Below are 17100 nucleotides of genomic sequence, written 5' to 3'. Positions count from 1 at the left end.
ACGTCCATTACCAAGTCAATGTCTTTATGTAGCTTATATTTATATTAAGAATTACTAAATAATTAGATATGTCTTTTATGTTGTAGGTGTTTATTGTTCGTGATAAAGACATTGAATTTTAACGATACAGCTTCTCGACAGGCTGATGCAGGCTTTACGAGTTTTATAGCCTCGTACTCGTCGGTAGTAAAATGTATGCTTACCTACCTTCAACGTACAATAAAATTAAATTTACCTGCCGATCATCTGTTATATCATTTTGTATACATATGTGGAAACAGTTAACTTTCGGATAAAGCGATATCATAAATTTTAAAACCACAGGATCCTAAACGGGATAAGATATATGTCTAATGTTAATGCATCCGATGTTATCTCTACTGCTACTACTTCTCTAAAGTACGAATTTATGTGTATTGAACCCGTTACAAAAAAAAGTATGAATTTATATGAACTAAAAGAAAAGTTGTGAATACAGAACAGATAAATGATGTTTGAAGATGCTAAGTTCTTCTAAGTTTAGTGTTAGTTCTAGTTTCAGTTGTTATTTAGCGCTAGATTGTTGTATTTTTATAGAACTAAAATTAGAACTAACAGTAGACCTAAAACTAGAAACATTCGGGTTTAGCCGTGCGTCTGAAGACTTAGTGAGATTGTTGTATATCTTTATTAAACTAAACCTAGAACTAAAAAGTTTCGGATTTACTAGAAACACATGAATGTTTCTAGTTCTAGGTCTAGGGTTTGTTCTAGTTTTACACTAGCACTGTTACTATGTAAAACTAACACTATACCTAGAACTAACACTATACCTAGAACTAGAAGCATTCGGGTTTAGCCCCACGTCTCTCAAGACGGCTTAACCCGAATGTTTCTAGTTCTAGGTCTCTTGTTAGTTCTAGTTTTACACTAATACTATCACTACTATAATACTCATAGTATTAGAGAAATTTTAATTTTGACATTGACGTTTTCGAGGTTATATTTTAGGTTAGAATAGAATAATTTTTAAAAAAGTAATTGAAACGGACTTAATATACAGGAAAAGATGCAACAATTATGTTAAAAATAATTAAAACGTACTCACCATGAAAGAAATTGCTAAAAATGATAAAATTTCTTCTTCAATTTGACGTTTATTGTAATCATAGAAAAATTTATATATATTATGTATATAGAAGGTCATCTCCCCACTATTTTTTGGTACATTGAGCGCTCCCAAGAGGATTGTGAGGGAACTAATTAGGTTAAAGCGCGAAATTTAAATATAGGTATTTCTATACCGGTTTATACCAATACTTTATTTTGAAGAGGTCAAGTACATTTTACAAATAAATGCAAAAAAATATGAATTTATAGTTTTCCAAGATAAAATTTATAATTTTAAATATAATATATGTATATTGCTCTCATTTAAGAGCCCATTTAAGAGTTAGTAAGGTAAACGAGACCCTAACTTATTTAAACACTTAACTAAAGGATATAAAACACTAAGCCAAAGAAAAGTAAGAAAGAATATTTGCTTATACACTGGGTTATCACCAGTTATCACACCAAACGACAAAACAAAAATGTGACGTTTGCTGTCACCTTTGAGTTTGACGTTACATATAAATTTTTCTATGGTTACAAGCGCTTTGTTTGTGTAGATAATGCAGATTGCTACAAATTCAGTCTACAACGACATCCAATGGATTGTGAGGGTACTAAAACCTGGGTCTACATTTTTATAGTAGTAAGATTGCACACCATGATTGTAATTTAACGGGTTTTATGAAGCTTCATGTGTCATTGCTGCCAACTTAAATGTTGGGTTTAAACATCGTTTATAGAGGAAAGGTTACTAACTCCATCTAGCGGTAATAAATCATAGTATATAATACTATGATTATACTCTACTACATATAATACTCAGCACGTCTCTATAGACGGCTAAACCCAAATGATTCTAGTTCTAGGTCTAGTGTTAGTTCTAGTATTACACTAGCCCTGTTACTATGTAGAACTAACACTATACCTAGAACTAGAATCATTTGGGTTTAGCCGTCTTTAGAGACGTGCGGCTAAACCCAAATGATTCTAGTTCTAGGTCTAGTGTTAGTTCTAGTTTTACACTAATACTATCACTAGAACTAACACAAACATTCGGGTTAAGCCGTCTTTAGAGACGTGCGGCTAAAACCCGAATGTTTCTAGTTCTAGGTCTAGTGTTAGTTCTAGTTTTATATTAGCACTATCACTAAAACTAACACCAGACCTAGAACTAGAATCATTTGGGTTTAGCCGTCTATAGAGACGTGCGGCTAAACCCAAATGATTCTAGTTCTAGGTCTGGTGTTAGTTCTAGTTTTACACTAATACTATCACTAGAACTAACACAAACAGTCGGGTTAAGCCGTCTTGAGAGACGTGGGGCTAAACCCGAATGTTTCTAGTTCTAGGTCTAGTGTTAGTTCTAGTTTTATATTAGCACTATCACTAAAACTAACACCAGACCTAGAACTAGAATCATTTGGGTTTAGCCGTCTATAGAGACGTGCGGCTAAACCCAAATGATTCTAGTTCTACGTCTAGTGTTAGTTCTAGTTTTACACTAATACTATCACTAGAACTAACACAAACATTCGGGTTAAGCCGTCTTGATAGACGTGGGGCTAAACCCGAATGTTTCTAGTTCTAGGTCTAGTGTTAGTTCTAGTATTATATTAGCACTATCACTAAAACTAACACCAGACCTAGAACTAGAATCATTTGGGTTTAGCCGTCTATAGAGACGTGCGGCTAAACCCAAATGATTCTAGTTCTAGGTCTGGTGTTAGTTCTAGTTTTACACTAATACTATCACTAGAACTAACACAAACAGTCGGGTTAAGCCGTCTTGAGAGACGTGGGGCTAAACCCGAATGTTTCTAGTTCTAGGTCTAGTGTTAGTTCTAGTTTTATATTAGCACTATCACTAAAACTAACACCAGACCTAGAACTAGAATCATTTGGGTTTAGCCGTCTATAGAGACGTGCGGCTAAACCCAAATGATTCTAGTTCTACGTCTAGTGTTAGTTCTAGTTTTACACTAATACTATCACTAGAACTAACACAAACATTCGGGTTAAGCCGTCTTGATAGACGTGGGGCTAAACCCGAATGTTTCTAGTTCTAGGTCTAGTGTTAGTTCTAGTAGTACATTAGCACTATCACTAAAACTAACACCAGACCTAGAACTAGAATCATTTGGGTTTAGCCGTCTATAGAGACGTGCGGCTAAACCCAAATGATTCTAGTTCTAGGTCTAGTGTTAGTTCTAGTTTTACACTAATACTATCACTAGAACTAACACAAACATTCGGGTTAAGCCGTTTTGAGAGACGTGGGGCTAAACCCGAATGTTTCTAGTTCTAGGTCTAGTGTTAGTTCTAGTATTACACTAGCCCTGTTACTATGTAGAACTAACACTTTACCTGGAACTAGAATCATTTGGGTTTAGCCGTCTTTAGAGACGTGCGGCTAAACCCAAATGATTCTAGTTCTAGGTCTAGTGTTAGTTCTAGTTTTACACTAATACTATCACTAGAACTAACACAAACATTCGGGTTAAGCCGTTTTGAGAGACGTGGGGCTAAACCCGAATGTTTCTAGTTCTAGGTCTAGTGTTAGTTCTAGTATTACACTAGCCCTGTTACTATGTAGAACTAACACTTTACCTGGAACTAGAATCATTTGGGTTTAGCCGTCTTTAGAGACGTGCGGCTAAACCCAAATGATTCTAGTTCTAGGTCTAGTGTTAGTTCTAGTTTTACACTAATACTATCACTAGAACTAACACAAACATTCGGGTTAAGCCGTCTTAAGAGACGTGGGGCTAAACCCGAATGTTTCTAGTTCTAGGTCTAGTGTTAGTTCTAGTTTTACATTAGCACTATCACTAAAACTAACACCAGACCTAGAACTAGAATCAAACCCAAATGATTCTAGTTTTAGGTATAGTGTTAGTTCTAGTTTTATACTTGCACTGTCACTAGAACTACCATTAGACCTAGAAACATTTGGGTTTAGCCGTACGTCTCTTAAGACGGCCAAACTCGAATCATTGTAGTTCTAGGTCTAGTGTTAGTTCTAGAACTAACACTATACCTAGAACTAGAAACATTCGGGTTTAGCCCCACGTCTCTCAAGACGGCTTAACCCGAATGTTTCTAGTTCTAGATCTCGGGCTAGTTCTAGTTTTACACTAGCACTGTTACTATGTAAAACTAACACTTTACCTAGAACTAGAATCATTTGGGGGGGAGCCGCACGTCTCTAAAGACGGCTAAACCCAAATAATTCTAGTTCTAGGTCTAGTATTCGTTCTAGTACTAGTTAGTTCTAGTTTTAGATATTATTCAGCGTCAGATCGTTATATAATTTTATTGAACTAAAACTGTGATTTAGCCGTGCGTCTTCTATATAAGCACGTGTACTAGATGGTTAAGTCAAAAACAATTTCTAGGACTACATTTTCTGTGTTAATAAGTTATAAATTGATGACCATAAAAGCATGGTAAAATAAATCATGTCTTATATGCATAAATATCCCGAAGGAGTAATTATAAATTTTCTGGTGACTTTGACAGGCAACGGGAAGTGTTGGAGAGACAATTTGCATGTTCAACGACCCTCTACTCTATTATTGGCCTATGTTAATGTGTAGAAGACAAATTGTTGGCACGTTGCCAACGGATTCTATCATTTTATCGTTTTTTATGAACACCTTGCCACATTAAAAAAAAAATATTTTATACCCATTTAATAAATTTTCTTAAATATGTTTTAAGAAAAATAAATTAAGAAATTAAAAAAAGTTAAATGTTATATGCAAATGATAATGAAGGCTGCAGCTCGAATAAAAAATTTCAAGATACCTAACAGCAACAATTTGTCCACCGTTAGATCTTAAATTAATAAACGTTAAATGGCGTCGCGTCTCCTGTATTAATGACTGCCCGAAGGTATACCAGTGAAGAGGATGCTGCGTGCGTAGAAAAAAAACAACTTTTTATCCACGACATAAAGCCAATCACCGGCTTTAATCGAGTGTGAAATCTAATTAATGAGTAATTTAAAAGAATCAATTTTATGACGGGCCAAAACGTAAAAAAATCCAATTAAAAATTAATTTAAATAGATCAATATATAAAATTAAATGCAAATGTAAAATAAATGAATGGAGTAAATGGTTTAATTATATAAATTAATTAGGTTATGTTATAATTGGATTTATAATGGATTATAAATTTGACTAAAATTGTTATGATAAAGGAACAACGAAAGAAAAAGCAAAAACTTTACAAGATAAGACAAAAAGTATCGGAGCTGAAAAGATTAAAAAATTATGATAAATACATAAATGATAAAATTCTAAAAATGAATGTAATCATATTATCCTATCTCGATTATAATTATTAAAGAAAGTTTTATTAATTTTAATTAATCACTCTTTAAGAAATTTTGATTTGACTTTAATCGGTTTTTGAAATTAATCGCTTTCTCGTTATTATTGAAAAGAAATTAAAAATCGCAAGAATAAAACAAGAAATCTCGTGGTAATAATAACTAAATAACGTTCTTCCGTGATCTATCCGATAATTATTCGTTCCGGTGACTAGAAACGAAACCGATTGAAGAAATGAAAATCTCCACTCTAATGGCTTTTATTACAGTCTGGTGGATTTTCTGATACTTATTACCCTTAAAGCAAAAGTGAACAAATATACATCTTATTTAATAACAACAAAATCTTATTAAACCCCGCAGAATATACAAAATCATTTATTTATATTATTACTTTTTTTTCGCGTCTCGTTCCGGTTGTGTTTCGCACGAGAATTATGCTGAAAAGAAAAAGAAAAATAGGATTCGTTAAATATTTATGAACGTTGAGAAACTGATAGGTCTAATTGCTATGGGAAGAAGCCAACAACGACGTTCGCCGATGGACTATTTTAAAGAATTAACTTTCGTTTTAGCGATAGGAAACAGGAAGTCATTTTAAAGTAAAGCCTATTTTGAAATTGTGAACGGGATTGTGAATATTTTTCTTTTCTTTTCTAGTTGTGGAATAGAAGAAGGTTATAATTAACGACAATGAGAATTACACGTAAACATACGATTTAAACTGTCCCGACAAACTCTGGGTAAGAAGAAAAAGTACAACTAGAGTTCTTGTTGTGGGGATTTCGTGCTTGAAAACAATTTACTTTTAACGATAATAATTATTATAGTTAAATTTTGTTCTTGTGAATTTACATTTCATTTTCAATCCCAATTAGATGTATACGGAAAACGTGTGGATATCTAGATTAGTAGATTAGTCTATTAGTAACGATTATTACCGTTAGCCATGATAAAATCTAATTTACATACCGATGAAAAAATTTTAATTGATTTCAAATACAAAAACATTCTTTATAAGTCCTTTTATTTTTACAATTTTTATTTATTTCGATTCACATGATTGTTCGTTACGTTCAATGACCAATTTTTCACACACACGCATTCGAATTTATTATATAACGCATCCGGTTGTATGAGAAGTAAGAAGGATGAGAAAGAACTTACAATGCTCAACGTCTTCTTGGTAAATTATACGAGGAGAAGGTGGGTTTCAGGTTTTATATAACGACTTATTGCTCGATTCACTATGTATATAAAAAGAAAAAGAAGTTAACTCAAGAACATGAAAGCGTGAGGAAATCTTGTAAAATTATTGATTCTAACAATAGATAAATGATATCTTTTAATTATTTGATTTTAAATTGGAATTGAAGCGTTGATTTATGTCTTATTAAGAATAAGAAACTAAAAATATCTCTTATATTAGAGATTACTTTAGTATTTAAGTGTGTTGAAAATTATTGATTTAAGTGATTAAATAGCCCTTTTCTTTTGATTAACTTTAAAAATTCTTGAAAAATCTATTTCTTGATAAATTGCTATGAAATATTCATCAGTTATTAATAAAAACATCTACTATCCAAGGAATAAATCCATTTTGAAATATGACTGTTGGTTCTTGAGATATAAATTATTGAAGTTAATAAACAATTTTTACCTTTTCTTTGCTTAACTTCATAAATTCTTGAAAAATTGATTTATTGCTAAATTGCTACGAAATGCTCACTACTTATTAATGAAATCGTCTACTATTTAGCGAATCAAACTGTTTTAAAATATCACTTTTGGTTCCTGAGATATAAATTGTTGAAGTTAATAAGCAATTTTTACCTCATTTTTTGATTAACTTTATAAATTCTTGAAAAATCAATTTTTTGGTAAATTGCTACGAAATGCTTACTACTTAGTAATGAAGTCATTTACTATTCAGGGAATAAAGCCGTTTCATAATATCACTTTTGGTTTTTGAGATATAAATTATTGAAGTTAATGAGAAATTTTTACCTTTTCTTTGCTTAACTTCATAAATTCTTGAAAAATTGATTTTTTGCTAAATTGCTACGAAATGCTCACTACTTATTAATGAAACCATCTACTATTTAGGGAATAAGACCGTTTCGTATAATCACTTTTGGTTCTTGAGATATAAATTGTTGAAGTTAATAAGCAATTTTTACAATTTTTTTGCTTAACTTAATAAATTTTTGTAAAATCGATTTTTTGCTAAATTGCTACGAAATGCTCACTACTTACTAATGAAACCATCTACTATTCAACTAATAAAGCCGTTTTGAAATATCACTTTTGGTTTTTGAGATATAAATTATTGAAGTTAATGAGCAATTTTTACCTATTTTTTGCTTAACTTAATAAATTCTTGAAAAATCGATTTTTTGCTAAAGTGCTACAAACTGCTCACTACTTATTAATGAAACCATCTACTATTCAGGGAATAAAGCTGTTTTGAAATATCACTTTTGGTTCTTGAGATATAAATTACTGAAGTTATCAAGCAATTTTTACCTCATTTTTTGATTAACTTTATAAATTCTTGAAAAAACAATTTTTTGGTAAATTGCTACGAAATGCTTACTACTTAGTAATGAAGTCATTTACTATTCAGGGAATAAAGCCAATTCATAATATCACTTTTGGTTTTTGAGATATAAATTATTGAAGTTAATGAGCAATTTTTACCTATTTTTTGCTTAACTTAATAAATTCTTGAAAAATCGATTTTTTGCTAAATTGCTACGAAATGCTCACTACTTATTAATTAAACCATCTACTATTCAGGGAATAAAACCGTTTCATAATATCACTTTTGGTTCTTGAGATATAAATTGTTGAAGTTAATAAGCAATTTTTACCTCATTTTTTGATTAACTTTATAAATTCTTGAAAAAACAATTTTTTGGTAAATTGCTACGAAATGCTTACTACTTAGTAATGAAGTCATTTACTATTCAGGGAATAAAGCCAATTCATAATATCACTTTTGGTTTTTGAGATATAAATTATTGAAGTTAATGAGCAATTTTTACCTATTTTTTGCTTAACTTAATAAATTCTTGAAAAATTGATTTATTGCTAAATTGCTACGAAATGCTCACTACTTATTAATGAAACCATCTACTATTCAGGGAATAAGACCGTTTCGTAATATCACTTTTGGTTCTTGAGATATAAATTGTTGAAGTTAATAAGCAATTTTTACCTCATTTTTTGATTAACTTTATAAATTCTTGAAAAATCGATTTTTTGGTAAATTGCTATGAAATGCTGACTACTTATTAATGAAACCATCTACTATTCAAGAAATAAAACCGTTTTGAAATATCACTTTTGGTTTTTGAGATATAAATTATTGAAGTTATTGAGAAATGTTTACCTTTTTTTTTACTTAACTTAATAAATTCTTGTAAAATCGATTTTTTGTTAAATTGCTACGAAATGCTCACTACTTATTATTGAAACCATCTACTGTTCAGGGAATAAGACCGTTTCGTAATATCACTTTTGGTTCTTGAGATATAAATTGTTGAAGTTGATAAGCTATTTTTACCTCTTTTTTTGATTAACTTTATAAATTCTTGAAAAATCGATTTTTTGGTAAATTGCTACGAAATGCTCACTACTTACTAATGAAACCATCTACTATTCAAGGAATAAAGCCGTTTTGAAATATCACTTTTGGTTTTTGAGATATAAATTATTAAAGTTAATGAGCAATTTTTACCTATTTTTTGCTTAACTTAATAAATTCTTGAAAAATCGATTTTTTGCTAAAGTGCTACAAACTGCTCACTACTTATTAATGAAACCATCTACTATTCAGGGAATAAAGCCGTTTTGAAAAATCACTTTTGGTTCTTGAGATATAAATTACTGAAGTTAATAAGCAATTATTACCTCATTTTTTGATTAACTTTATAAATTCTTGAAAAAACAATTTTTTGGTAAATTGCTACGAAATGCTTACTACTTAGTAATGAAGTCATTTACTATTCAGGGAATAAAGCCAATTCATAATATCACTTTTGGTTTTTGAGATATAAATTATTGAAGTTAATGAGCAATTTTTACCTATTTTTTGCTTAACTTAATAAATTCTTGAAAAATCGATTTTTTGCTAAATTGCTACGAAATGCTCACTACTTATTAATTAAACCATCTACTATTCAGGGAATAAAACCGTTTCATAATATCACTTTTGGTTCTTGAGATATAAATTGTTGAAGTTAATAAGCAATTTTTACCTCATTTTTTGATTAACTTCATAAATTCTTGAAAAATCGATTTTTTGCTAAATTGCTACGAAATGCTCACTACTTAGTAATGAAACCATCTACTATTCAAGAAATAAAACCGTTTTGAAATATCAATTTTAGTTTTTGAGATATAAATTATTGAAGTTAATGAGAAATGTTTACCTTTTTTTTTCCTTAACTTAATAAATTCTTGAAAAATCGATTTTTTGCTAAATTGCTACGAAATGCTCACTACTTATTAATAAAACCATCTACTATTCAGAGGATAAGACCGTTTCATAATATCACTTTTGGTTCTTGAGATATAAATTGTTGAAGTTAATAAGCAATTTTTACCTCATTTTTTGATTAACTTTATAAATTCTTGAAAAATCAATTTTTTGGTAAATTGATACAAAATGCTTACTACTTATTAATGAAACCATCTACTATTCAGGGATTAAAGCCGTTTTGAAATATCACTTTTGGTTCTTGAGATATAAATTATTGAAGTTAATGAGAAATTTTTACCTTTTCTTTGCTTAACTTCATAAATTCTTGTAAAATCAATTTTTTGGTAAATTGCTACGAAATGCTCACTACTTATTAATGAAACCATCTACTATTCAGGGAATAAAGCCGTTTTGAAATATCACTTTTGGTTCTTGAGATATAAATTACTGAAGTTAATAAGCAATTTTTACCTTATTTTTTTGACTAACTTTATAAATTCTTGAAAAATCAATTTTTTGGTAAATTGCTACGAAATGCTTACTACTTAGTAATGAAGTCATTTACTATTCAGGGAATAAAGCCGTTTCATAATATCACTTTTGGTTTTTGAGATATAAATAATTGAAGTTAATGAATAATTTTTACCTTTTTTTTACTTAACTTAATAAATTCTTGAAAAATCGATTTTTTGCTAAATTGCTACGAAATGCTCACTACTTATTAATTAAACCATCTACTATTCAGGGAATAAAACCGTTTCATAATATCACTTTTGGATCTTGAGATATAAATTGTTGAAGTTAATAAGCAATTTTTACCTCATTTTTTGATTAACTTCATAAATTCTTGAAAAATCGATTTTTTGCTAAATTGCTACGAAATGCTCACTACTTAGAAATGAAACCATCTACTATTCAAGAAATAAAACCGTTTTGAAATATCAATTTTAGTTTTTGAGATATAAATTATTGAAGTTAATGAGAAATGTTTACCTTTTTTTTTCCTTAACTTAATAAATTCTTGAAAAATCGATTTTTTGCTAAATTGCTACGAAATGCTCACTACTTATTAATGAAACTATCTACTATTCAGGGAATAAGACGGTTTTGTAATATCACTTTTGGTTCTTGAGATATAAATTGTTGAAGTTGGTAAGCTATTTTTACCTCCTTTTTTGATTAACTTTATAAATTCTTGAAAAATCGATCTTTTGGTAAATTGTTACGAAATGCTTACTACTTAGTAATGAAGTCATTTACTATTCAGAGAATAAAGCCGTTTCATAATATCACTTTTGGTTTTTGAGATATAAATAATTGAAGTTAATGAGAAATTTTTACCTTTTTTTTGCTTAACTTAATAAATTCTTGTAAAATCCATTTTTTGCTAAATTGATACGAAATGCTTACTACTTATTAATGAAACCATCTACTATTCAGAGATTAAAGCCGTTTTGAAATACCACTTTTGGTTTTTGACATATAAATTATTGAAGTTAATGAGAAATTTTTACCTTCTTTTTTGCTTAACTTAATAAATTCTTGTAAAATCGATTTTTTGCTAAATTGCTACGAAATGCTCACTACTTATTAATGAAACCATCTACTATTCAAGGAATAAAGCCGTTTTGAAATATCACTTTTGGTTTTTGAGATATAAATTATTGAAGTTAATGAGCAATTTTTACCTATTTTTTGCTTAACTTAATAAATTCTTGAAAAATCGATTTTTTGCTAAAGTGCTACAAACTGCTAGCTTTGGAACCATCTACTATTCAGGGAATAAGACCGTTTCATAATATCACTTTTGGTTCCTGAGATATAAATTGTTGAAATTAATAAGCAATTTTTGCCTTTTTTTTGCTTAACTTAATAAATTTTTGTAAAATCGATTTTTTGCTAAATTGCTATGAAATGCTTACAGCTTATTAATGAAACCATCTACTATTCAGGGAATAAAACGGTTTCGTAATATCACTTTTGGTTCTTGAGATATAAATTGTTGAAGTTAATAAGCAATTTTTACCTCTTTTTTTGATTAACTTTATACATTCTTGAAAAATCGATTTTTTGCTAAATTGTTACAAAATGTTCACTACTTATTAATGAAATTGTCTACTATTCAGCGTATCAAACCGCTTTAAAATATCACTTTTGGTTCTTGAGATATAAATCATTGAAATTAATTTGTACTATCTCATTGCAAGAACCTGCAAAGGGACATCATTGGAGAAACATTAAAACTGGTCATAAATTGCCAAAAGAAAGTGAAAAATGCCCTTCCCAACTAAAGGGCAATAACGAAAGATCACGAAATGGAAGTAATACGTATAACAAATAAGATAATTCTTAAAAATTGAGTTGGCAAAGTGTTAGAACCGAGCAATTAATGAAATGCGTTGAAGAAAGCCATATGCTTCGAAAGGATTATTTTTGTTTATATGATAAATGAAATATGGGCCTCACATCTCTGTGCTATATGTTTTCTCTATATTATAAATATATCATTGGAACGATTCTCTTTAATCAATGTAATATGACGCAGTCGTTGGTGCAGATTGACGAAGATGAATTATGATAAGCTGAGATAAGTTATGAAAAGGAACCAAACGATGAGTTAGAAATGACTAAAGACGTACGTATAATGGATAAAGGTGCGTACAGCAGTATATGAAGGAGTGACTCGTTGAAGTTTGTAGATAAATATCGATTTCATAAGATAACGTATGTATGGTGACGTAAAGGTGGATTGGTGTGGAAAAGACTAGAATGATGGATGAAGGATATTATGGGAAAAATTTAATGCAGCATGGACGAGATGTAAGATGGTAAACATAACGATAAGTTAATAAACAAGTTGAGGTCATAACATAGACGACGACGACATTGACTGTTGAAGACAAAATAAATTATAAAATAATTCAAATACATAAAATATCATTCACAGAACAATAAACATTTTTTTAAGCCACGCGATAAGAACAACATAGTCCCTCATTATTCATAGTGAATACAAGTAACGAGTTAATAATAAACGTAAGTCTACGACACCACCACCACAAAAGCAACAAACCAAATCCTGCTTACCTTGCAAGGACGCTCGGTTAAAATGCCAACAGGAGAAGAAACGTTGTTATCTTCTTCGCTTCCTAACAACCCAACATTTCTTTCGTCTTATATTTTCATTATTTTTCAATTAAACATTGTCAATTCCGGTTTACACTTCAGTTCACTATAGACATTTCTCTTTTTTTTCTAATCTTGTTCTCAATATCGCTTCTTTTAACACAGTTTTCTAAAGAAGAAAAAAGAACACGCGACGAAGTAACACGAGATTATTCAAAAACAAATTTTATTTTATTTTATTTATAGTGTGGCATTTTAAATAAAAATTTTAAAAAAATAATTAAAATTATTTAAAACTTTAAATAGTAATTTGTTTATACTTTTAACGTGTGAATGTAAACCGTACACCGGTGGCACACTGACAGGATGATTTTCTAAAAGCTGGTTGCAAACCAACAGTGCAGAAACGAAATGAAGCAGGAGAAGAGTTGAGTGTGCCAAGTGCAAGAGCGCACACGAAGAGGAGAGGTTTACTTCTACCATACGAAGAGAACACCCCACCTAAGCTTTCTTCTTCTTCTTCCGTTGAATTCAAGTACAACTACAACTACCAGACATAACTCTACACGAACTTATAGTTCGATAATTCGGAAATGAATCGGCAAAAATTTTAAAAAAAAATATATGTAAATAAAATATATAAAAAAATTTTTATTATTCCATCATCAATCTTTAATCTTTCAAGTCGCCGATTGATTTTATTTTTATTTTTAAGCCATCTTCAAGAACATCATTCGTATCAAAAACCCGTTAGATCAATTAAGGTTCATCGTATCGAATTTGATTTTGACGTACTGCTACTTGCTGGTGATGCGCGAAGTGTTTGGATATGATGGTCTATCACTTCAGTAGGTTTATGTGCAATTAGTTTTTGTTAATTGTTTGATTGCTATCGCAATAATTAAATGGGAAAATTTACATATCTCATTATTTTACGTAATGATGTAACTTGTTTCTCCGATTCTATTCAAAATAGAAAATTAAAAAAAAAATAGTTGTTTTAAAAACGACAGATGAGATTAATATGAAAATATTAATAAAATTAACTTGATTTTAATACACCATTCGAGTTGATTAATCATGATCTATCAAATCTATCAAATCAGCTGAAGACAAGTCATTGCAAAGATGAATATTTTGGACATATCTCCTTAGACGTCAGATACAGTACTTAGACTAATTAGACTGTGTGGATCTTAACCTGTTTTAAAAGACTCCGCTGATTCTCTCTATATGACCCATCCAATACAAAATGAACATGAACCCAACGTTGCATTTTCGATATAGGTCATGTTCCATCAAGCACCCAAATATGTGAACTTTTCAGAACTTTTCGTGTTCTGAAGTTACGTCGATTGAAGTTCGTGATCTGCTTTGCAGTTTAAAATCTAGTAACTCTAAAGACATTTATGGCATTTCTGCAAACTTTGTGAGAAGTAACACCGGTCTATATGTGGCGCCCTTTACACGATTGTGAACCTTTTCTTTTCATCTGACGCATTTCCTGACTTAGTAAAAATAGCTAATGTAATTCCAATATTTAAAGGCGCAGATAAGAACAACAGTACTAATTTTCGTCCTATAAGTATTCTGCCCACCTTTTCCAAAATTTTTCAAAGGGCCCTTTTCAATAGAATCATCGCATACTTGGACCAAAATAATTTATTGCACCCTCATCAGTTTGGCTTTCGAAGGGGTAGGTACACCGATGACGCGGTAGTTAAATATGTGAATATCTGTCTTGACAGGTTTGAAAAGCGTGAATACTGTATGTCATTGTTTTTGGACTTGTCTCGTGCATTCGATACAGTTTTTCATCCAATTCCTATTGATAAACTTCGCAATGTTTATAATTTTGACGATAAAAGTGTTGCTCTAATCCAATCTTATTTGTCCGACAGAACGCAACTTTGACTAGGGGTGTTCCACAGGGTTTTATTCTTGGTCCTCTTTTATTTTTGATGTTTTTTAATGACTTTATGTATTATTTTAGAGACCTTGACTGTTTATTATATGCTGACAATGCCACTTTGATTATCCGAATCAATGAAGCTGAAGAGGTCATTCAAAGATAAGAATTGGTTCTAGATAGAGCACGTGCATCGCGAATGAGTTGTGTTTGAATGATGGAAAAACAGTCAGAATGATATGAAGTCAGGGAAATTTTAATTTTACTAATTTTGGTAAATTTTTGGGAGTTCACATAACCACTCCAATATTGAAGTTCGATCATCATGTTGACGCTAAGAAAATTTCAAAAAACATCTTTTAGCTATGAAAGCTTATTGTCAAGGTGGAACTAGAAGTAGTAAAAACCGCTTACTTCGCGCTTATACAAAACCATATATTTTATGAACTAAAGTTATTTATTGGGATACACGACAAAGGCTAGATAATTGACAAGAGGCTTCCTTTTATCTTTACCGAGCTTTCGGAAATTTTATTTTTCCTTCTTCAGAGGTAACTACAAAATTGAGACAACAAAAGTTACAATAGTTAACAAAAAAGCATATGAACAACTTACAAAAATGGATTGCATAAAGGAACTGAACCAAAGCTAAACATGAGGTCGCAAACTTTGAGCACTAGACATCTCTTATTAAAACTATACTTCCCATAATTCACTAAAGGTGAGTAATTGAAGATCAAACAATACTAAAAATCTTTACAAAGTTAATTATGAAACTATTAAAATAAGTATTACTTACAATAAGAACACGTTAAAATTTTACGTTAAAAGTTAAGACGCAATAAGTCACGTAAGTTTTTTATACCACAAAATCTGGAAAGAAACAAGGCTGACCAACCGTCGTCACGGCAAAACACCAAATACACTAAAAATAACCACTAGGTGACGTTGATAGGGGGAATAAAATTGAAAATATGAAAAAGGAAACAAAAACCGAAAAAGAACTAGAAAACCAGAGAATCACTCTCCATCGATGTTTGATCCCTTCTACCCCAGTCCTTCATAACAAGGTAACTGTAAATAGAACTAAGGTTCTGGGTGTCAGTTCTGAAGTTTAAGGAATTAACCTCTTTATTGATGTAAAACATCTCTAAGAACAATCTCTTTGAATAAATTGATTCCTTATCAACAATCTGAGAATTCTCAAAATTAAAATGGTGACCACTGAGGACATGGTGATGAACCAACGCACTCTTGTTTTCATCTCTAGATTGACAATCACGTTTATGTTGCTTGATCCTAGCATCAAAATACTGACTGGTAGTGCCTATGTAGGTTTTTTCGCAATTATTGCGAGGAATCTTATAAATAACATTAGATTATAACCTTTAGGAACCAGATCCTTAGTGCTTGAAAAACAGGTGGATAAAGGCAAAGAGTTAAATTTAGCAAACCTAACCGTGTCAAACCTCAGAACTGAAACAAGTTTATCAGTCAACCTGGGGACGAAGGGAATCTTAACAAAGTGGGTCCGGGGGCCAGGGAGGCTAGATATGTCGTGTTGGTCGTCACCTTCAGAAGGTTGACTAATATTACGATGGTAAGTACCATTATGATAAAGAATTCTATTAACTAGACCTATCGGATACCCGTTGTTGACGAATATATCCCGGAGCTTTTTTAGGTTAGAGTCAAGAAAGCGGACATCAGAGATGGATCTGACACGATTAACCATAGCAATTACAGTGTTCAGTTTCTGATTGAGAGGATAGTTTGAATGAAAGTTAATATATCTCCCCGAATATGTTGGCTTAGTATACCAATTTAAACTAATAGTTTGATCTAAATTTCTTATAACAATAGTATCGAGAAAAGGAACACTAGAGTTAGATTCAGTTTCAACCGTGAACTGTAAATGACTATCAAAGTTGTTGAACACATCCATAACATCGTCGATGCGGTCAACAGGTACAGCGTAAATTATATCGTCCACGTACTTGTAGATAAAAGGAAGAGAAAAACCCAACAAAGGAATACATTGATCGAGAAGATGATCCATCACCATTGTGGCCAAGATGGGGCTCAAAGGACTTCCCATTGGAGTACCAAATTTTTGACTGTAAATAACATCATTGAAAGTAAATACCGAAG

General features: G+C 30.8%; 1 protein-coding gene across 6 annotated transcripts in view; it reads right to left on the bottom strand.

The window, feature by feature from the left end:
* The window catches only part of LOC111420849 (shavenoid), a 372982-nt gene extending 359486 nt beyond the window's left edge, over positions 1–13496 (bottom strand). For all 6 annotated transcript variants that reach the window (XR_011641225.1, XM_071198256.1, XM_071198259.1 and 3 more), the window contains exon 1: positions 13002–13496. The gene's annotated coding sequence lies outside the window, so the exon portion shown is untranslated. The remainder of the gene's footprint in view (positions 1–13001) is intronic.
* Positions 13497–17100: the final 3604 nt, after the last annotated feature.

Source organism: Onthophagus taurus, chromosome 7 (genome assembly GCF_036711975.1).
Source record: "Onthophagus taurus isolate NC chromosome 7, IU_Otau_3.0, whole genome shotgun sequence".
Classification (NCBI taxonomy): Eukaryota; Metazoa; Arthropoda; class Insecta; order Coleoptera; family Scarabaeidae; genus Onthophagus; species Onthophagus taurus.
The sequence above is the reverse complement of the archived record's forward strand: the minus strand, read 5'-3'. Positions and strand labels throughout refer to the sequence as shown.